Source organism: Aulostomus chinensis, chromosome 14, assembly GCF_037954235.1.
Source record: "Aulostomus chinensis isolate RoL2024-O1b breed Wild chromosome 14, RoL_Achi_v1.0, whole genome shotgun sequence".
Taxonomy (NCBI): Eukaryota; Metazoa; Chordata; class Actinopteri; order Syngnathiformes; family Aulostomidae; genus Aulostomus; species Aulostomus chinensis.
Window position 1 is genome coordinate 11,500,615 of NC_141333.1, and position 23,004 is coordinate 11,523,618.

Below are 23,004 nucleotides of genomic sequence, written 5' to 3' on the forward strand. Positions count from 1 at the left end.
GCATTTTAATTTCAGTGGAGGTGGGGGGTCATGGTTAAGAATCGAGGGCCCCCCGGAGGTGGCGACTGGCTGAGAGAATCCTGCAGTTAGTCAAAGGAGCTGGCAGATTCAGTTTGTTGGCATCTGTTGCTAAGTACAGCACCAACTGACATTTAATGAAATAAGAGTTAATCCACTAACTTGTGTTAAAATACTTCTCGCTGAGCTTCTTCCCGACATGAGTAGTGAGCAGCACTCGTTTTACAGGTCTGGCTTTGGTCTCCTGCAGTAGAGTTACCTCCAACCACCGCCAGACTGGCTGTCAATCACTCTCACACACACTGATCTAGTGGCCATATGTGATGTGGTCGGTGTTTGGGTGCTGGAGGTTTGACGGACAGATGCCCCTCCTTGAACGCCGGCAACAGCACCTGCTTTGTCTGTTGGCTCCGCTGACACATGTCCCTTTTTGTGGCCCCATGGAGTCCCTCAGGCCAAGAGGAGCCTCAACAGGCAAACACATCCAGGGGCTTTTTACCAAAGGTGCTGACTGACCGACAGAAGCCATGCAAGGAGGAGTGGAAAGGGGTCTGGGGGGGCTCGTTGATGAAGGAAGCTGTTGGAAACGTTAACTCCTGGAGAGGTTTTACAGAGGTCAAAAGGAGGTTAAGCTAAGGGAAGGCCCTGAGCGTGGGCAAGGTGTGACATGTGCCACATACGGAAGAACAACTAGGTGACTTCCCTTGCATGGACGGAGTGGGCGGGGCTAAGAGATAAGCAGGGCTGCTAATCATCTGTCAACTTTACAGCCTGCAACAAATGAGCAGAGCTTCACAGAGGAGGTGGCCGGGGTGGAGAGGATTGACTGGCGGCTAGAGGGGGCAGTGGGCGGTTCAATTGTCAATCATCCAGCCGAGCAGGGCCTGGGGCACACCTGTTCACCTCTGGGCTGAGTGACCTTTCAGTGGGGGTGTGTTGCAGGACACTGAGGGGTACAGCAGGATGGGGATGTTGTTATTCTACATATAAAAGGGCTGCTGACCCTCAATATAGATCACCTGAGTGATAGCGGGGCAGGTGGGGGTATCAAAGGCTTTGTTGTCACCTTATGCATTTTATGGCCCTTCCAAATTTATACCTGCTATTAGCACAGTGAGAAGAAACACCTGGAATACAAACATCTGTTCATTCCCCAAAAGTAACCCTAGACCGGGAATATTTGTTCAAATTAGATTCAACCAACATGACTGACAGAAAGATATTGAAAATTTCATAAATATCAAGACACACATTCCCCTGGACCTTATATTAACACTGGCTGCCACCCAGCTAGCATAGCCACTTCTCTTTGATTGTTTTACTTGTTGCTATGGCTTCAATTTCTTTATTAATATGTGATAAATGAAAAAATAGACCGTCCGTCCTCCTTCATATGTTGAGGAAGCTCATTCCTCTCTTACAAGTGCACTTGATAACAATATTAATGCAACTGTGTTTTGCCACCATTTTCCGTTTGTATAAAATGTAGAAGCAGCTAATATAGCACTTGTCTACCTTCACTGAACTCCAAGAGCCTCGCAGTGTTGCTCACACACTGACGTAGTAAGTAAAAACTGCTGCATCCTCTGTGTCATTTTAATCGTCATTAATTGGTTTTAAAAAAAAATTTAATAAACACACATAGAGACCCAAGGGATAACCTTCCTTTTTATTTCATGCTGGTACCATCTAACAAGGCTATCAGGTTTCAAGAGGTTATTTAAAAAATACAAGGATTTTTTTTAAATGGATTAAAAGAGTGAGATGAAAAGTCACACAGCCAAAATGAGAATTCTTTACTGCTGCAGGTAACACGGGTTACGCAGGTAATGTCCAGCAGCCATTGATGTGCGGCGGTGTTAAATTCTGGCACATAAGATTCTTAGTACAGTAATATTTAGGATTGCTCTGTATGAGCCCTATGTGACCTGTGTAGTCAGAGGGAAAAAAAACACTATTCTGGATCTGCCCCCTGTGGCGTTTCCACTCGGCAGGCAAGCGTTCTCATGTTAAACAAAGGAACTCATTCATTGACCGCTGAGCACGGGTGAACAACCGTACAACAGGAGTAGGTGTGGGAACATGAACCATCCATCCTGTCCACATCTGCAGCGCACTTCCTCCCCCACAGACCAGGCAGCTGTTATACAGTAAACTCTACTGTGCTCCCCCCGCCATCAGAGCACTTTCCCCATTGTTAGGATGAAAAGCGCCGCAGCGGCGGTGGCCCCAGTCCTCAGGAGCAATGCCTGGCTGGAGCTTATTTTGGTTGGGCTTGCCCAAATAAACACACTGGGACCTCGCTGCCGCAGCTGTGGGCCTCTCCCTGGCTGACCTCCTCTCCTGTGACTCCTCCACTCACACAGAGAAAAAGAGAGAAAACAAGTGTGAGAGAAAGAGACAACTAGCCCGAGCCAAAGCCTGCAGAGGTTAGGAGGGCCAAATGCTGCTTATTATCAGAGTCAGGTCTTTCCCACGCCTGTAGGCCTCATGTGTGCAGCCGGCGGTGTGCCTGCTTGCCAGAAAGTGTTCTCATCTACAAACCCATCTACAGTCATCCTCCCGCCGAGGGAGGGGGATGAGGTTTGGGTTCTCACTGCTGGACAAAAGAGGAGGGTTTATTCAGCAAGTTTCTGTGCAAAGACCATAAGGTTTAAAACCAGGAGGGTGAGAGGAATGCTGAACGTCTTTCTTCTTTTAACCTGCTGCTTTCAAAAAGGTTGAGTGTGTGAATTCTGAGTTTGACAGCTGAGTAAACTGGACTAATGGGCTGAACACTCTGGGATGAAGGTCACATTAGCGTGTCTTCGCCTACAGATGTGCTTATGTTCCAGAATAAGGCTACGAACTGCTGCCTCCCAGCAAGAAATAAGAGCATGTTGCTTCATATACACACCAACATACTGGCAACAAAATATCATGAACAGATCATCTGATGACAAAATACCCTGCAGCTAAATATCCATTTGTTTAAAACTTGGCGTCAGTGTGAAACGCAGATGTGGAGCTCCTACGTAGGAGTGTCACAGTCTCTGTCTAATCAGTCCTTTCTCTCCATGCTCACTAAATTGGTTGCATCTATCCAGCAGGTATGTGAAGCAAAAAAAAGGCAAACACACACAGACAGCGACACTCGCCCAAGTACATTTGGGTTAGCAAGTAGCATAACAGAACGAGAACCCCTCTGAAATCAATGGGGTGGGTGATACGGCATTTTAATTGCAGACAATACTTCAGGGACATGCATGAAAGCAATTTCCACGATGATATTAAAAATAAAGAATGAACTATGTCCTGACTCAGAGGCCTCACTAATATAATGGGACATTGTTACATGTGAGATCTGTTGATTGCAAGAGAGCTGCCATAGATCAGGTGAGTCTCTTCGACCTCAGTTCGATGGAAAACTTGACGGCGTTTCCTCAATTCTTGGCTGAGCTCCCTGTGTTTGTTTCATGGTTGTAGACGTTAGCTCAAGGTTAAACCGGCTAACATGTGGCGTGCTGTTCAGTTCATGCTTCCCTGCAAGTCCATAAAACGTGAAATGTGCCCTGATGCGTTTCAAACTAAAATGCCTGTTTCATTGCAACAATGCAGAATCTACAACATCTGCATCCCACTGCATCTTAGAATCAAGAATTTTCTACAATTCTAAGAAATTTCCCCAATTGTGAATACATGTTGGTCGACTATTATGCTATTTAAAGGCTCTAGAGCAATAAATGGACTTTAAATTGTGGTTTGTCATCATCGTTATTGACATAGTTGAGAGTTACATGATGTCATAATGTCTGCATTTGAATCACTTTGCATATCAGCCCAAATCCTGGGAACCCCCCCCCCCCCCCACACACACACACACCCACCCACCCACCCACCCACTGAATTCCTCCGACAAGCAAACCTACACACACCCTCCTACACATGTATCTGTCCGCTCACATAAACACCCACACACACACATCCATCACCGCTAATGAATGCTCAATCACCCAGCAAAGTAACTCCCACACACACACACACACACACACACACACACAAAGACAAGCCAACTCATTCTCTAACAAATACAACAGCAGCCTACACCCTCCTACACTCACACACACACACACACACACACACACACACCAACTTTACCCCCTGCCTAGCTCTGTTTGCACTGTCAGCACGATGCAGAGCTGAGTCAGCAATCATCCATTAGTAGTGGTGTATGTGTGTGTGTGGGTGAGTGTGGGCTGCATGTGTGGGCGTGTGTGTGTGTGTGTGTGTGTGTGTGTGTGTGTGAGTCTGCAGCATCTCTCGGCGCAACATCATGTAGGAGGGAAGAGGAGGGACTCTCCTTCAGCCTCTAGAGGGGACAGATGGACCGAGAGAGAGCTCCTGGGCAGGTAGTCATCCCCAGAATGTGGGGGCATCTTTGGGGGGGGATTTAGGTATGAATGGCCTTTAAATGCCCCCCACCCACACCCACAGAGAGTGTTGGGGGGGGGGGCTATTGTCACTAAAGACTCAGCCTCCCTCCTCCTCCTCCTCCTCCTCCTCCTCCTCCTCCCACTCTTTATGTTGAGTGAGTGCATCACAGGCAGATCACCACCTACAAACACACCTGCAGGAATCTGCTGGAATGAATATGCAGCTTGTCAGCAAATGGGTCGACATCTGTTATGTGAAGACCCACGGCCTTCTTCTGTGAATATCAATGCCATCGCTCCAAAATTTCCCAATGAATTAATGGGATCTCAGCTCAGATTTTTTTTTCTCCGACAAAATACCTCACCAAGCCAAGATCCAGCTATACATTTGAGAATAAAGCTGCTTTTAATCCATGCCAGACTGCTGTGACCTGAGCAGCCTGAGTTTGACCCAGAAAATAACTGAAGCCAGGAATTAAAAGCCTTCACTGATAGTGCAGAGGCTTGGGAGAAAGTTGAGACTGGGCTTTAAATCTTCAGCCCCTTATTCTGTCAGTGCTGCCACCTCCACAGAGCCACGTTAAAAAAAATTACATAGCAGTTCCAAGTAGCAGGCAATTACATAGTGGGGTCTATGAGTGACGCCTGTGTAGGACGGGCTGGCACTCTCCTCACTGACATCCACAAAGGTACTTACAGAGCTGGGTTCATTTTCACATGAACCCTGTCCAAGAGCTAGGCACACTCCCAAGGCCCTCTTTCTGTTTCTTATGGCTGTAATTACATTAAATATAATCATTCAGGCCCAAATTGCTACTTAATGGCTGCGGTTGAACTCAACCGATGAGTGAAAAACTCTCTTAGGAAGAGCAAGCAACCAGAAGGCTGAGTGAAAACGTGGAGAACGAGGGGAGAGATAAAGGTTGCCAGGGACTCCGTCTGGGCTCTGTAGCAGGCCTGATGGCAAAGAGTTGGTGTCATTACATGGGTGTGTGTTCAGGAGCGGTTTCAGCCCAGACGGACGTGACACACACATTCAAGCGCGTGTCAGGAGGCCACCCACGCCTGACACTGCCAGAGCGGCAGGCCCCGACACACGGAGCGTGGTGAGGTGACAAGTTCGTCAAGAGACGGATCTGCACTTGGTTGCCACATGTCAGTCACCGTTGTTCACGGTCACGTCTCACTCCCTCACGATCTGAATGTGTAAAACTAATCATGCAAGTTTCAGATGAACGTTTAAATGACAAACATCTGACCTTCTAATTTTGAACCCCCCCCAAAAAAAACATGGATGATAGAACTCTCTTGTGGCAAATAATGTCCATGTTGGTTCCCATAACATCACCACGCACAACTGGTTTTCAATCAAAGCCCAGATGCGTAGACGGTGCCAAGCTGATATTGCCAAGAGCTGCTAATTTATTCCCCTCCAGGCTGCTACACTCAACAATACAACCGGAGTAACCTCCACATCTTCCATGTGTTTTTTCTCCTTCAAGAGCTCGTGTAAATAGCTTAATCACCTCACTTTACCGTCAGTCCCAAATGGCAAAGTAAACACACGGCACACTCGGGCATGCGTCTTAAACAAGCAGAGGAGTGTAGGAGGAGGTTTCCAGAAATAAACCGGAGCACGCAGTAAAAACGCAGCAGAGGGAGGGTCAAGTGTGCCAGATTTCAAAGGGAAACCAATAAAAAAAAAAGACGCAATCTGTTTTTCACATTTCAATGAAGGAAACAAAAAAATATGGCTGTGATATCATGCCGCCGCCATTTCCAGGGACTCTCGCTGTGACTCAGTCAGTCTTTCGTGTGTGAGGCTTGACAGCTAATAAGTCTGAAGAATTGCAGCACCAAAAATGATGAAGTTTTTCATTTCTACCAGTCGCTCCAAAAGCATTTCACTCATTTACATGATTCAAAGAAGTAGAAAAGGGAGAAATCATTGAGTGGTATGTTAATTGTTATTGCGAGCATTATCGCAAATGTTTGGAATCAAGTCTGAATAATCCCGGTGACTTCATGACGATTTGCAACAAAAAAATTCATTGGCTATTTATGTCTTTGATATAATATTTCAGTGTCAACCAAACTTAATAAGATGCACTGCTGGGTTTAGCTCCGCCCACCATGATTATTGTTGGTTCATAGAAACACAAAAAGGCCATTTCTGATGGAGCCATGCGATTCCCCTGCACTGGAGGGACATCTGACCTTACTCATGTACGCTAATGTCACTTGCAGCTATTTCACCGAAATGAATGCACTGTGTGAATAAAAGTGATTAAATGTGTGCATGGACATGATTTCTGCTTGAGACGTGACAGATTTATCTAAAACAGTGGTTGCTTTAAAAATGAAAACAACTCTCCTCACGATTCCTGGCTATTTCTTAATGTCACGCTATGTCTTTTGTTGTTATTTTGACTGGGAGCCCCAGCAGAAGTTGAACACGGTATGTTGAAGGGGCTTTTACGCCTCGAGACAGTAGATAATTTGGTACTTGGTTATATTTTCCTCCAGTCCGGTGAATGTTTACGCTGTTCTGCTTGTAGCTAACGAATGAGAGCTGGTCCAACAAGTTATTCATCAATCAAATTAATAAGGACGCCAGCAAAAGCGGCGTTAAATAAATTCAAGTGCAAAAGGTAAACAAGCAGAGAATGGAATCAACAAATAACCAGAATAATGATGAGAACTTATTCTTATTGATACATTTTTAAATTTTGTTGTTCTTAGTTGTCAGGCTGCAGCCTCTCATCTGCTCATTTTAGTGGCTTCAGCATCAATTTTCAATCCGCATTGCACTGTGTTTTGGTTTACCTCCTGCAGGAGTAGGATTATATCCCAACCTGTGACAAACTGACCGTAGTTCACTGGGAAACCTGGTCCCAACTTTCGAGGAAGTCAGAAACATTTCACCTGCACCACCAGGATCATCAGGTACCCTCCGAAGAGTCTCTAGACACCTGACATCGTTGTTCAGGGCCTGCACTTCCTAAATCTCTCCTGGATGATCTAGGAGACCTCAGCAACACATGAAACAGGATAATCCCTTGTCAACATGTTGCTGATCCTGGGATTGGGCTGCCCCTGGACCCTGATTTTGCCTCTGCCTCCCTCCTCCCCTCATCACCGGGTCCCTCGGGCCGACATGGACCCTGACAAAGCCCTAATCCATTACCTCCTGTCAGGACAGGCTGCACCGCAACACCCCCCTCATGGGCCAACATTAGCCTAATCCACTGGGCCAGGGCTCCATGAGAATGGAGCACCCACAGGGTTTCCCCCCAGTTCTGTTTACTCGCCCCATCTGAGTCAACACACTCCCCAGAAGTACGAACACTACAAAAAATAGGGGCACACCATGACACCCCTGCACCTATGCTGCAGCACCCAGGGCACAGGAGACTTTACCTTGGGTGGTGATGCAGGGAGTCTGGACGGTCTCTGGTGTGGTAATGTGATCCCTGGAGCAAACACAGACCTTGTGACATCTGAAGTGTGTAGCCTCCTATGATGCCTCCTTCAAAGGTCCACATCTGTGAAGTGACAGCACAAATGCAGCTCGAGCCTTCTGGGTACGCTCACATTAAAACCCACTTTATGAGGGACATTACTTTTTTGTTTTACAGTTAAAGGGTGTGTGTGTGTGTGTGTGTGTGTGTGTGTGTGTGTGTGTGTGTAAGATATTTTCCACAGCCTGCTTTGCAAAAATAGAAGGGGAAAAAAATAACATAAAATGGTGACAGTTTAGCTAAGGTTACACTTTTTTTTCCAGGCCAGAGGGAAATATGTTTTACATTTTAGTCTCCTAATCTTATTTGGAGATTACCACCCCATTTGTCCTTATTAAAGCACAAAACTAATTTCACTGAGGAGAAATGATCCCGTCCAGTTTTCTTCCAGACTTCTCTGGATTTTGCAGTTATCTGAGGAGCTGTCGATTTCAGGGAAAGAGTATTTTGAGTTCTTTAAAAGGTCCACTCCATACTTTTAAATCATTAAATACTCAAATATTCTACTAATGAATACTTTCAATACATTTGTTTTGCAGGGGGAAAACAAATGTCTCTTTAAATATATCAGAATATGTGGTAGGGATGCACAATAATTGATTTTTCAGTGATATGCTGGTATTTTTATTAATGATTGGCCGACAGCTGATAGTTGTCCATATTATCTGTAAAACACGACACATTTTTAAATACTAAAACACATGTAAATATTGTTATTTTGAAAAGGTAATGTTTGCCTGTATGTCTTAAACATTAGGAAAAGCCCATAGATGAAATACTTACACCAAAGAAGAAGAAACCAGCAAATCTGGGTGGATACACACGCTGACAATTGAGCCGACACCAATATATTGAAAACTAAAATATCATTATTTGCCAATTTCATCATGCATATCTAATACATCAAATAGACCAACGCACATATTTATCATTTGAATTAAACATTTGGCTAAATCTTAGACCAGGACAGTCCTCCACACTATTTGTGATGTCACAAGCCATGCTTCTAGGCCCACCTCCTTTGTCAAATGTTCAGTGTGAGTAGATAAAATTAAAACTCTAACCAAGGAGTGTAAGAACAGCTTCCTAGTGTCACTCTACACATTGAAACTCAGCATGGCAACAGCCAGAAACCTGAGCAAACACATTTTTAACAGGAAGAGCCTTTAAACATGATGGATCCAAGAAAACTTGACAAAGTCTTGTACTGCTTTTGACTGAACAAACCTCACCCTCTCCCTATGCAGCTCCAAACTCGGCGACCAAGTGCTATAATCTTGAAATATCAACACGTGAATTAAACTATTCCCCTGAATCGTCCTGAATCAGCAGGTGGGATCAATTTGACTAATGGCGGTGGTTAACGTTGACGTTCCCACTGGACGACATGAACGTTTTGATTAATTTACCGTTGTTGTTGTTGTTTTCTTTTTTTTCTTCCTTCCTTCAATATCAAAGAAGCATCCCCTGCACAAAACTCCACGCTGCTCTGTGGTAGAGCGACTCCACTGATCCGCCTGCCTGTCCTCTCTTCCGGTAGTCAGCACTCAGAGCCAATACCTCCCTCTTGCGGCGAAAATGTAAACTGCACCTGGCGCACGGTCCTCCAGCACTCAAATGGTTGTAGTTGGATTGAATGAGAAGACCAATAAAAAAAAAGACCAAAAAAATGGCAAATTAAATGGATTTTTTTTATTTATAGGTCAGTACACAGAAATTTAAATAATATGGAGTAAATGCTCAGTTGTGTGGGAATCTTTTCTTCAATTTTGAAGACTCGCTCAGTTAATATTAAAGCATGGATTAATATTAATATTTCAATATTTTAAATCTTATTTGACTGTCTTCAGTCATAGGAAAAAGGGTGAAACACACCATAATCATCATGTATTAGCGTTCAGTTTGTCAAATGAAGGTATCTGAAAACAAACCTCAAATCATACAATTATGCCTGTTATCAATAAAATCAATATTCAACTGTCTAAAAAGACCTGATTAGTTCTGTATGTTACCTTAAACACCATAAACAACTGCATAAAACAGCATGCTTTAAATAAATGATTCATGGGATTTATGCAACAGTTGGTAGAAGATAAATACACCTGCTAATTGAAACACTTGTTTGAGGCTGTTTTTCTTAATCTAAATCCCTTCAAATTATTTTGACATGGGTTGAGAGCAACCCCCACAAGCTGGAGAAGCCATGAGGATGTCTGGTTAATAGAGTAGTTTAAAAAACAGCTGATGATTGTATAAAAAGAGAGAAGAAAAATGTTAATGCTGATAGCTAAAACATTAGCGCAGCATTTACTGTTTTTTTATATTTGATTTTGACCAAAATCCACTTGAACTGACTGAATTGTCTGCAAATTGACCCCAGATCCCAGCGCTGTTGCTCTGAGTAAACATTCCCTCAGGAGAGAAAAGCACACCTGAGCCCAGAGGTGTGTGAGCCACGTGCAGAGGGAGCTGAACCTGGGTCTTATTTTCCTCACCCGTCTCCCTGGATGGCCTGTCCCTTCTCTCCTTTCCATACTTGAGTTACCATCCCTTCTCTCAACAGGTCTCTCTTAATCCTGAACCTACGTGATGAGCACACGTCCCTGAGGGCCCATCAGTTTCACATTCACTGCAACACATATATTGTCTGGCCTGAGATGAACAGACAAGGAATTTTGGCAGGAAAAGGAGTTATTCCGCCTGAAGGGGAGAGGGAGCTGGTAGTAGGATATTTCAGGATCTCCCGGGGCTTTGTTGGCATCCCGTACGGCTTTGTTATCGGCTCCAGTTGGGAAGGAGGGAATATTCAAGAGGAGTTTTGCTTGGGGTGGGTTGGGATAGACCTAACATATACAAGTAAAACGTGCATTTGATTTATGTTGAGTATATGGGGCTGTAACAGTTTTATGTTTAACATCAGGATTTTATTTATTTCAGTCTGGAATATGTTTTCCATTACAGTCTTTAGCGATGAAACTTGTGTAACCAACAAACTCTACTCTTTATGGAACTTTGACCTGTGATGCCATTGTTCACACTCCTGCTGTCATTACTGGGACTTCCATACATCAGCAATGCCGATTTAATTCTTCAAAAATTTTCGAACAAAAGGTTTTTTTTTAAATAATTTTGTCAATAAAAACATATTTTATCGTAAGTGCTGATAAAACACTTTTTGTACATCAGTCAGTCTTGCTGCAAAACCGGTTAGTCTAATATAAGACTTGAACCAGAGAATTATGAAACTGTTATAGTCATCAGGAGGATGTAATGTAATATTTGTATGATCTGTTCTACACCTATGAGGACGTTTTATGTGTGAACAAATGGATGTAACATTTGTGTGTTATGTTGTCTGCTATAAAATGTCATGTGTAGAAATGCATGTTCTGTCTACATATATCTTTTCTTGAAAGGTTCTGACCTGAAAATAAAACAAATTTCAGTGGTGGAAAGTCACAATAAAGTTGGATCATATCGATTGATATTGTATTGTATATCGTATCGTACCTTATCATGTAATATCACATTGTGTCCTGTATCTCATCGTATTATGTAGCATTGCATCACATCTTGTATCATACAGTATCTTAATATATCAAATCCTGTATCGTATCGTATCTTTCGATATTGTATAGTATCGTACCGTTTGGTATGGTATTTTATCCTGTATTGTATTATATCATATTGTATTGTATTGTATCGCATTGTAGCTATTGTACCGTATTGTATCGTATGATATCATATTGTATCATATTGTACGGTATGGTATTTTATCCTGTATCGTATCGTATCGCATCGTATCGCATCGTATCGTATCGTATCGTATCGTATCGTATCATGTATGTTATGGTATTGTACCTATATTGTATCAAATATAACACCAAGTGCACAGATGACTTCACCTAGCATGAATTGATTTATTGAATGTTTCTATTTAACATGATTCATATTAAAGAGCGCTGCTCTAAGAGGGCAGTAGAAGGAAACAGAGGGACAATACAATTAATCTCCGGAGGTCTGTGATAGAATCAATACACACATCTAACCTGTTTCACCGCAAGATTATTTAATCTTATCCACATTCAGAATGCACTCATCGTGTGAAAAAAAATGCTAGGCTCTACGTTCCACTACAATCAACATGAAGAAAATTTCAATAATATATCAAAGAAAACATAAAGGTCTAGAGTCATATCTGATATGGAGGTGCTCCTGGGGAAGCACTAAAGCTCTTGTGTTTCTTCCAAAAGGAAAGAAATCCAAAGGGTTTATCTTTGGACCTCGGCTCTGTTTCTACCACTGTGGTGTGATAATAAACCTCTCCCCTCCCGCAGATGTTGTTGCAATTCTAGCAATATTCACAAAACTTATAAGACAATTTGAATTCATGTACCACATTTAAATACGCCTGATTCAGAGTTCTTATATTTAGTTGATATTCAGTTTTGTATGGATCAAAACCAAACACTCATCTCACATTGGGTCAGTTTTAGCCTCATTGCACTACATTTTCTTTTTGAATCGATTTTAAAATATTCTTCTCAATTTACAAGGCTGTACATGTCCAGGGGCCGCTCAAAAGACCCCTCAGTAGTGTCTGATTAGATCTGCTAGTGGTTCCAGAGTCCAGGTGAAGGTCTTTTTGAATCGAGTGAAAGGGCGACAGCATCTCCTCTCTGGAACAATCGTTCAGATAGTATTTGGTCTGCTGACACTGCATCTGCTTTCTGAAGACAGATTTTGACCTGACAACTCTAATCTGGTCGAGCCAATTTTGTTTTAAATACATCTAATTATTGTTTCACTTGATTTTGACTTCATTTCAATATTTCCTCTCACCCCTACCTTTTTTATATTTTCACTTGTGTTGCCTCACTATGGGTGGTAAATTCATACATTCCTCTAATGTGGTCTAGCAACGTGTGCTTACATTTTAATATTTGGGTTTTCTTCCATTACGTCTGTCAACACTTCCCTTGTTTTTGCTGTCTATTTTTCATTTAGCAGAATGACGCCAAAGAAAAACCCATGAAATTTAGGGTCAAATCTATGTAATGTAATAAAAAAGAAAAAAAATGTTTTGTTTTGTTTTGTCTTGTTTTTTTACTTTGGGTTAGGCTGAGTTCATCTTGGCTGAGGCCTTTTGAAAAGTGCAATATGAACAAAATTATCTTTCATCATCTGTATAAAAACTTCATGCAGCACTCGTCAACTACATTTAAACTGGTGAATCAAATTGGTTTAAACTGTAAATCAGGCATAATGGAGAGTGCATCGAAGTGGTAGACGGCAACAAAGCTTTCAATGAGATTTTGTCTCCCTCTTTAAAGCAATCATACCCTTCAAGGAGCGGTAGGTCTACAGAGTTGACACCCCTCGGCCTGTGTGTGCTGCTTCTCCAGCCTCTCTAGTCGGTCATTTGAGATGCGCCGGACCCCTCCGCCGCTAAGCTGCTGCCCTGCCGATGAATAGACGGCAGCTACGTTAAGCCCCTCTGCCCCACAGCACTTTCACCTGCTGAGTAAAGGCAGCCTGGATAATACGGGATCACCTTGCACCGCCTGCAGCTCTGATCAACACACAGCCACAGCCAAGAGATGAGCAGAAGTGTGTGTGTGTGTGTGTGTGTGTGTGTGTGTGTGTGTGTGTGTGTGTGTGTGTGTGTGAGAGAGAGAGACAGACAGACAGACAGACAGACAGACAGACAGACAGACAGATATTGAGTGAGGACATTTCATGTGAACCTGAGGTTTGTTTTGTTTTTTATTTCTATTCTTTCATTCTAACTGCCGGCTTGATCTGAGCGTAACCCCGTTCTCAGTTGGATGAAGTCCTGTGTCCTTTTAACTGTTGTTCAGAAGAATTTTCCCATTAAGAAACCTGCTCAGCTGCCCTAAAATTACTTCACAGACTAAGCTGCCCTTGTCCTCACTTTAATCTAGCCTTTAAAGTCCCTAATCATTATTATAGCACTCCCGGGCTCAATGAAGGCAATAGAAACATAAAGCCTCTCTCAGCAAGCAAGCACAACACTCTAGGACAGCTTCCACTCTGGTCTTTGTAGGGTTTTGGATTATAGATTCATTTTTGCTGGACGTGTGGGCAAATTCGTCCCTGGGAAAAGCCCTCAGTATTCCTTCCTTTCATCTCACTCTCATTTTCAGGGTATCTAATGGTCATAATCGAGGCGGCCATGCTGGGAGTGTGTTTGAAGGAGTGGTCAAGGAGCCCCTAATCCCCTCATACACAGTTTGTAGTGGTGGCCCCCAATACAAAAGCTGATTTTATTGCAGAAACAGAGAGAGAGAGAGACAGAGAGAGAGACAGAGAGAGAGAGAGAGACACACACACACACACAGAGCGAGCATTTGAGATTTGGGTCGAGTAAATGCACAAATATTTCGGTGGGAATGAACTTCTGGGGTCCAGAGAGATGTTTAAATGCAGGAGTAAATGTGTATGAAGAAAAGCTGATGACTCAGATGAGAAACTCTTTTTAATCTACCCTTGGTTCATAAATGGCACGTAGAAATTTGCTACTGATTTATTTATCAGTATTAAAACAGTTAACTATTCATCCTATTCAACTTTCCGATCCTGACAAGGGGGGGGGGGGGGGGGGGGAGCGGAACGAAACTTGTCTGTTGTGTGAAAAGATGCAAAAATTTTAAATATCTCATGGACTGTTATCTAAAAAGTCCCCGCACCCCCTCACAAACTCCTGTGGACCACCAAGCACAAAACAGACATTACTTTAAGTCTCAGTAAAAATAAATAAATAAATAAGCAAGCAGTATTTTTTGACATTGGTTACTGGTAAGATGGGGACTTCAATACAAATAAATACAAAAAATATAAATTAAAAATTATGGTGAAATTTAAATTACTTTTCTTAGGCATAAGAACCGCCTGCCTGAAACATGACTGCACTTTCCACGAAGACATTGCAATTTCCTTTGATGAAAAACTGTTTGATCGATCAAGAGATGAAAGACTGGTATAAATGAGAATAAAACGCCGATGTTTTGAGGTTGAGGCATGTTCGCTCTCCTCAGAGATCAACCGAGGCTTCGGCTCTTTTGCTGTTCAGGAGATTAACAGAGTCAAGTGTGGTATAATTCCCAGCCCCAATACCCACTCCTCTCCCAGCAAGAGAGACACACACAACGGCAGTGAAGATGTTCTCTCAAGCAGCCAGTAGTGAAAGAGTGCGGACCCTCACTCCTAAATGCTGGGGGCCCTCTCCAGACAGATAGCAGCAGGGCGTCTGCTTCTGATGACCTCCCCAGTGATCAAGTTGGCCCTCTCCGCCAGCACCTGCACGGCCCCTCAGCTGTCACTCAAGGAGAGGACAGGACAGGACAAGACAGGACAGGACAGGACATGACAGGAGGAGTAAAGACGAAGAGTACAAACGTATAAAAATAAGAAAGAACATCTCTGTTTTGGAGTGCGTGTATCTGCAGATGCAACTTTCTGGCGAGTGTCATCCTTTCACACCAGAAAAGCCGCCCTCTTTACATTTAAGAGTGCTGAGGAGACAAGAGACATAACGTGGAGACCTCCGTGGTGGGCTCATCATCAACCCCCTAACCTCCACAGCTTTGCCTGTTTCTCCTACCTCCCTTGTCACCATGTCCTCCCATCCTGTGGGGCTACAGGTTTCTGGTCCAGCAGCCTGGGACAAGGCCACCATTAACTGCAGAGGGCATGAAGGACAAAAGGCCCAACACGCTGTCCCTGCCCTCAGACAAGGCCTGAAACAAATGTTACAGGGCGAGAGCAGAATGGAATCATCCGGCCGGTGTCACTGAATACATTTACCTACCTCAGAGTCCTTTCAGATCCCTGCTTTGTTTTAGCCCAGGAAGAAGGGAGGGCGTGAATGGGGAGGCAGGAGGAGGTGGGGATTGGAGGGGGATGTCAGTGTGCAAAGAGGAAAATATACAAGGAGGGAGGAAGGGAGGTGAACGAATGAAATGAACGAAAAAAGCTCCGGGTTTCCACAGTGACGGCCCGAGCGCCGAAAACACCACAGCATTTGTGAAGGATGGGAGGAGGTGTGTGTGTGATTGTGTGTGTGTGTGTGTGTGTCCTCCCCCACAAGGATGGCAGGAGGTCTTGTTGATTGTTGTGTTTTGTTTTTCTTTTGGCCTCCTGCTCCCTGTTCTCCTCCTTTGTCTTTTCTATCCTTCCTGGGGTCTTTTTAGGCTAATTGGAGACCTGGAGAGCAGAGCAAACTCCAGATAAGTTAAGCCCCTCGACTCCAGTTTGGTCCCATAATTAACAGCAAGAGAGACGCATTCGGTCAACAAGAGGGAAAGTCACAAAGTCAGACTCTAAGTTTGAGTGGCTCGCTGTTGTTTCTGGTGAAGTGTTTGGATTCCTCACATACACAACAGGAATGACTTGAGTGCTCCAGAAGACGGACATCAGGTATTAGTCACGTTCAAAGCTCGGCACAGTTGGACTTAGTTGTAGAAGAAAACAGTTAAAAGGCTTCAGGAGTTTAAAGGGTTGATGCCAAATTTTCAATTAATAACAATTTAAAATATTCCCCTGGTGGTTGAAAAATGCAGTGGTTTAAGAAGCTATGCTGGTTCTTTGCTAGGAATTCGCTTTGTAAATGTGTGTCACTTGTGTCTTTTTCTCCTCGCAAAGATTTCTGTAATGAAAACTTGATTTTTTTCCTGAACAACACGCACATAGTTTCAGCTACAAGGATTATTTGCAAATAAAGAAAAAAAAGCTCAAATGTGAACTGAAAATGCGAATGCACTCCTGAATCAGAGGAAGGAGGGTCCCACACATCGCCTCTATGCTCCCAAAATAGGAAAAATAGAAAGCACAAGGTTAAACAAACACAAGTTGGAAATGTAATTCAATATCCTGTGTTTCCAATGGATTTGCAGAATACACACACACACACACACACACACACACACACACACACACACACACACACATATAATCTATGTCTATGTATGTATGTATGTATGTATGTATCTATCTATCTATCTATCTATCTATCTATCTATCTATCTATATATGGTCACCTGGTGTTAGGCAATCAATTAAGAATGAGAAAAGCCAATAAAATGTTATTCCAAAAATGTGCACACCTCTCTGACATAAAAATTTCAAGAACTCACATACATTGCCTGCCCCACCAGAAAGTAATTAGTGTGTCATTTCTTCCATAATCCCTTCAGATAATCTCCTCCAATCCACTGAGTTTGATTCAGTCATCTTTTCTCTCATATTCTAATCCATTTTGCCTTTGAGTTTTTGTGTAGGTCGTAGCGTGCCGCCCCACATTCAAAGAGCGGTCACTGAGCTATGACATTAAAGGTATTGTTGAGTAGGCCTCGGCCCAGCGGCCCCCTTATACAGATGCACTGTGTGGAGGAAGTGCGTGTTTTCATCCTTGTTGTCATGGGGATGAAAACACACACACACACACACACACACACACACACACTCCTCCCCCTTCATCAGCCTCCCCTTGTACTGATTTTAGCTAACATAAATTCATTCTTTTGTGCAGGTCGTGTTGGCTCATCTCCCACTGTGTAGCAGCTTTCTGCACCTGAACTTTATGGTACGAAGCAAGGAACTGTCTGTAATATCAGGGCGGAGTTGGGTGAAGTATTCTTTATGATGGTGGGGTATGGCCACAACATGCTGCTTCAACATGCTGAACATGTGTGACATGTTGAAGCATTCAGTGCACATCTAGTATGCATGTGTGCACACAGGGTCCAATCACACGATGCCAGGACTCAAACTCACTGCTCAGAGTAATTATTGATTAATAGTGTGTCTAAACACAAGTTGAACTAGAGATTACATTGACCAGAAAGAAAGACAAGTGTTGTATATATTTATATTCATACTTTTATTTGTTTCTGCACTTTAAGAATTTAGTTTAGTTTAGCTTATTGGACTGCATGCACCAATAGCACCACAAAAAATTCCTCATATGTATAAAATCGTACTTGGCAATAAAGTCTTTTCTGATTTCTGATTCTGGTTCTAATCATCTGATCTGCATCAGTTTAGAATCTCAACTGCAATCAGGGGTTGCCATGGTGATGGTAACTGCTTAGTTTCACCTGAATGATTCACCTGAGAATTTCAGTCAAAGATTAAGGTGTGTTCACACCAAGCGTGACACGAATGCTACACGTGTTAAGATTACATGTAAAGTCTATATAGAGAGGCGAATAGATGCAAACACGAATGACTCGTATTTTACATCTACGAGCAAGTTGAAAATATTCAACTTGAGCGACAAATGCGCATGACACTGTGTTGAGAGAGCCTATCAGCGTTTAGATTCCCCCGGCATCAGTGACGTCAACGGTCCTGGTGTTCTGTTGACTCGGTAAATGGTGGAGAAACATGAAGGGTTGAAAAATGGAGTTAAACAAAAAGTTTCAGACATAATCTCCCATTTTATGTGTGATGTTACTCGCCTCTGAACATCGAGTCAGTTCCGCACACTGACAATGTTAACGTTCGAATCCCACGTTAAATGGGTCTTGTCCTCGAACCATGCTCCACCCATCTACTGCGCCTCATGGGAATCTGTAGTTTTTGCATGATTCAGCTGGCAGCCCGAGATGCTAACATTTTCTTTTTCAACACATATGAAACATACTGACTTGTGGTGTGTATCATTTATCCGCCGTCTCTTTCAGCCTTTCTCTCCACTGCTACTACTTATGGTCTTCCATCTCTGTCTGTCTTGCTGTCTCAAACTTCGTAAACCTGTCTGACACTGTCTCAGCATCAACAAAGAGATATGTTTGCCATACATTCACTGCAGCTTTATGTCAAAATAGGGGTCCTATTGTGGAAGGAGATGGACACCTCCTTCAAATCTCTATACAGGCTAATTGAGTTTGTCTATGAGGTGTCCATTCAGGCTCAGACATTTGACAGCGAAGAGAGCTGTGTTCGAGACAGGCCAAGTTCTCCCTCGTCAATCTTTCCCGAAAGTCAACATTGGGCCAGACGTGCGTGCGCATGCACAGAAATACACACACTACAATACAGCGCCGAGGGGTCTGGGACATCCCGCAGACAGCATCCTGTTCCTGCTGAATGGCTCTTGTGTCACAAAGGACAATTTGGCTGCTCTGTGTTCTGGCTACCTGCATGGGATCTGAAAGCCTCCCAGACTGACTTGTGGCCTCAGGTTTTTGTGTTTAATTTCAGGGAAGTCTCTTCCCTCTCCTCTCTCTCCTCCTTCTCCCTCTTTTCTCTTTCTCTTCTTCTCAAGTGGTCCACAGAGGGTGCCCTGGGAACCTGGCTGACTGCCCCACTGACACCCCCCACACCCCCATCCCCACCTCAACTCAACATCCATCCCTCCAGGTCAGACCCCCTGAATTAGCACTTATTAGCCCACTGTCTGACACCAGGACAGGCCACTCACTTTACATACACACAATGATTAAATGGACAGATGAACACACACACACACACACACACACACACACACATGCATGCGCACACATTACTGACAATGGCAGAGTTTGACAAGCAGTTTGCCAGGGAAAGGGCAAGAGGCATGGGAAACGAGCATTTTGCCAGTGAATTTTTAGCTACACACACACACACACACACACACACACACACACACACACACACACACACACACACACACACACACACACACACTAAGTTGCCCTTTGAGTGTGTGTCAGAGAGTCAGGGGCAGAGCCAAATGTCCTCGCTACTGAAAAGTGTACTCACCCCCAATGTCTACAGCTCAAACTGTTTCTCAAGATAGACATACTTACACCCATACGGAGGGTCACACTCGAAAATATGTCTTTTGATACATTTACTTCAAGCAGTTACTCACAATCTTAAACTCATAAAGAAGTTTTTTTATGCAGAAAAAAAAGAAACCATGTATCTTTAGCTTGAAGCTAATGATGGATAGCAACAGACAAACTACAGCAACAAAACAAGAGCAAAAATAAACAAATGTTTCAAGCACACCACATCTTCTTGATCTGCCGTGTCACCAGTAGTCCACAAACACTAGCCTGAGAGTTTGAAAATGGACGTTTTTGGGTTGTAAGCTATGTTGTTAGCCATCAGTCATCATTGATTTCCAGGTAAACGTAAGTGGTTGGTTTTTACTGCATTCTGAAGTCAGAACAAGATGTTTAAGAACGGCAAAATAGTCTTTGTGAGCTCAAGACACGTATTTGTGAGTACTTTCACGGTAAAATACACTTTTTGAGATAAGACTTGTCTTAGTCATCATCAGCAGACTGACCAGCATTTTCCAGGATGAGAAGTTATTTTCTATTTACAGTTAGGCCTATATGTTTTTAGGATAATGCACCAGGGGGTCTGATTGCAGTGGTACATTCACAAATGTACAATGACAGGATCCTGGATTGACAAACAAAAGTTTGCATCTGAAAATGTCTGACTTTTGCTTTAAAAAAAAAAAAAAAGTAAAGATGAGATTTGATGCAGATGCTTGCGAATATCCTCAGTCGTCCTGGTCGCTGTTATCCTGAGAAGGTTTAATCAAGGGCAAGCGCATATTTTGCCCCTCTTCCAGGGGTCTAAGTAGGCCCTGTGGATGAAAGGCGGAACATCGTCATGTACAGTAGCTTCAACCAAATAAATCTGCTGTTGATTCCCCCCTCCTTGAATGACCAATGCAGAGTTATGATGAATTTTTGTAGCAACACTATTAGTATCACTACAGCTGTGTGTACACTTACTGTCTTTGAGAGGGGACAGGGACTGTTCTAATGGTCTGCAATAACACTTGGATTATGATTCATGAATGAGTCTCGCCACTTGTAGGTGACTGATCTGTAATCTGTCACACTTTAAAACTTCACAATTCATGGAAATTTAACATGAGATCCCCAAAACGTCCAATAAGGAAGATATATTGTGAGAACATCACAAAGACAGCAGACATCGTCTTTGATTTGCATGCATCTCTGAGGACAATTGCGCTCATCATTTGCAATGAGTCCACGTAATTGGGGGTTCTTAAGTGAGATGACTCACTATTGAGTTACGCACAAACACAAACAATGTGGGGTGTTTAGAATCATCAAGATGCTGCAGTAGCACAACAGTGTGAAGTCGCAGCTGGAGCCACACTCAGCACCCGTCACACATCAAAACTCACTGACAATGTCCTTTTGCAGTGTGGACGAAGTTCTGCTGCTTGACTGTTGTGTAATATTGACAGTGGGGCTCTCAGCATCAGTATTTATACTTGTTTATAATATTCCAGTGTAATGGAGGGATCAGAGGTTCCAAGTGATAAAGCCATGAGTCAACTGTCCACACATGCTATCACTGAGTGTCTGTGTTTACTAGTGTGTGTGTGTGTGTGTGTGTGTGTGTGTGTGTGTGTGTGTGTGTGTGTGTGTGTGTGCAGCGAACGTGGCGGCAGGCAGCAATTCCCCCGGAGGGTCCTCGCTCATTACCCAGAGGTCACAGCCCACGCCTGGCCACTTCCTGCCTGACCTCCCTCAGGAGACCACAACATGCTGGGCTGTGGATCACACGTGCTGGTTACAAACAATCATACTTCCTGTCCCGGATCGAGTGAGAGACAGAGACAGAGAGAAAAAGAGAGAGAGAGAGTTCTGGCTTCTATCTGCCACTTGCTGTGCTTACTTCCTCCACTCTCACGCTCTCGCTCTTATTCATTATCCTCCTGACTATTCACCCCGGCCCCAGCCAGCCCAGCCCCTGTGCTGGGAACAAAATACTCACTGGCCATCTTGTTCCAAACTTCCTCCCACACTCCTTCGTATAAAGACATGACTCATATGGGCCTGAATCAGGCTTGAATGAGGAGGTTTTTACATGTGGGACTTGTTCAGCTTATCAGAGGAAATTTGTGAACTGAGGACTAGAATGACGTTGTGTGCTGCTGTGCACTTTAGGGCTGAAGCAGCGAAGTGTGCCATTAATTTCTCATCGTCACTTGCAAATAAGAGGCAAAAGAAAACACTGCCAGACTTGAGGAGAACATATTGCTTGAACTAAAATGGAATTATAGGGTCAATATCAAACCTGCTCGGATTTGGAATCACAGCTTCTAAATTACAAGATCATTGACCAATCCAATCAATTCTTGCACGACAAAGACTTGTTTTTGTAATCATGCAACTCTTGTTACAATTGTGATCAATAGATGTCACAACTTTCATCAGGAATGTGGACCACTCAGTGATTTCTAATAAACATCACTCAAGTGTTTTCACACTTCCATGTGAGACAACATGAAATCCGAAATCTAATCACGGGTCAATTCACAGTTGCTCCTTTCACCTCAAAAACTTTAGATCTATAGCATCTGTCACTTTCTGAGTGTTAGCTAACACTGCGTATAGAGCATCCTCTGGTGAAAAGCCGGGCAAAATGAAGACTGATGTGCTGAATAGCATCTCAGGACATCTTATTGATGCCAGATGGGCTTTGTGAGCTCTAGATTGGCCCCAAGAAAGAGACCTTGCACAAACATTATTGTTTACCAGTGCCGAGCCATTGTTGGTCCGGCGTCTTTCGCTGATGTACCAGCATCCTGCCAAATTAGACTGCAGCGGTAGGGGTGCTGCTATCCCCTCGCTTTCATAGCACCGAGACCCCTCCTTGGCTTGACCACAAGCTCTTTTATCATTGGTCAGCAGCCGGTACAATGTCCCTCCAGGAGACTGAAGCCATGGCTCACTGCAGGGAGCCCCGCCAGGCCTGAGCAGGGTCAGTTGAGTAAAGACTGGTGGTTGGAGGGCACAGCACTGATGTGGAGGCCAGTGCAGAGTTGCTGACTCTGGGACCTGACCCTGGCCTGCTCCCCTCCTGTGGGGTCAGGCCTGATGCTCAGAGGACCTCAAGCTCCAGCTGAGAGCAGGGGATGAACATCTATTCAATAGAACTGAACCAGGAGTTGTATCCTGCTCAGGGCTGACCGCCAGGGACCAGGCAGGTCAGCCGGGCCAGGCTCCTGCTGCTGGCTGCAGATCAGAGAGTGAAATCAGCCGCGT

General features: G+C 43.7%; 1 long non-coding RNA gene across 2 annotated transcripts in view; it reads right to left on the reverse strand.

The window, feature by feature from the left end:
• The window catches only part of LOC147249735 (uncharacterized), an 89,028-nt gene extending 79,497 nt beyond the window's left edge, over positions 1 to 9,531 (reverse strand). The window contains exons 1-3 of one of the 2 annotated variants that reach the window (XR_015119314.1): positions 9,361 to 9,530; positions 7,851 to 7,975; positions 1,784 to 2,370 (exon numbers count right to left, since the gene is read on the reverse strand). This is a non-coding gene — a long non-coding RNA (uncharacterized LOC147249735). Of the gene's footprint in view, positions 1 to 1,783; positions 2,371 to 7,850; positions 7,976 to 9,360 lie in introns of those variants that run through there. The other variant, XR_015119315.1, reaches the window with a different exon arrangement.
• Between the last annotated feature and the right edge of the window lie 13,473 nt (positions 9,532 to 23,004).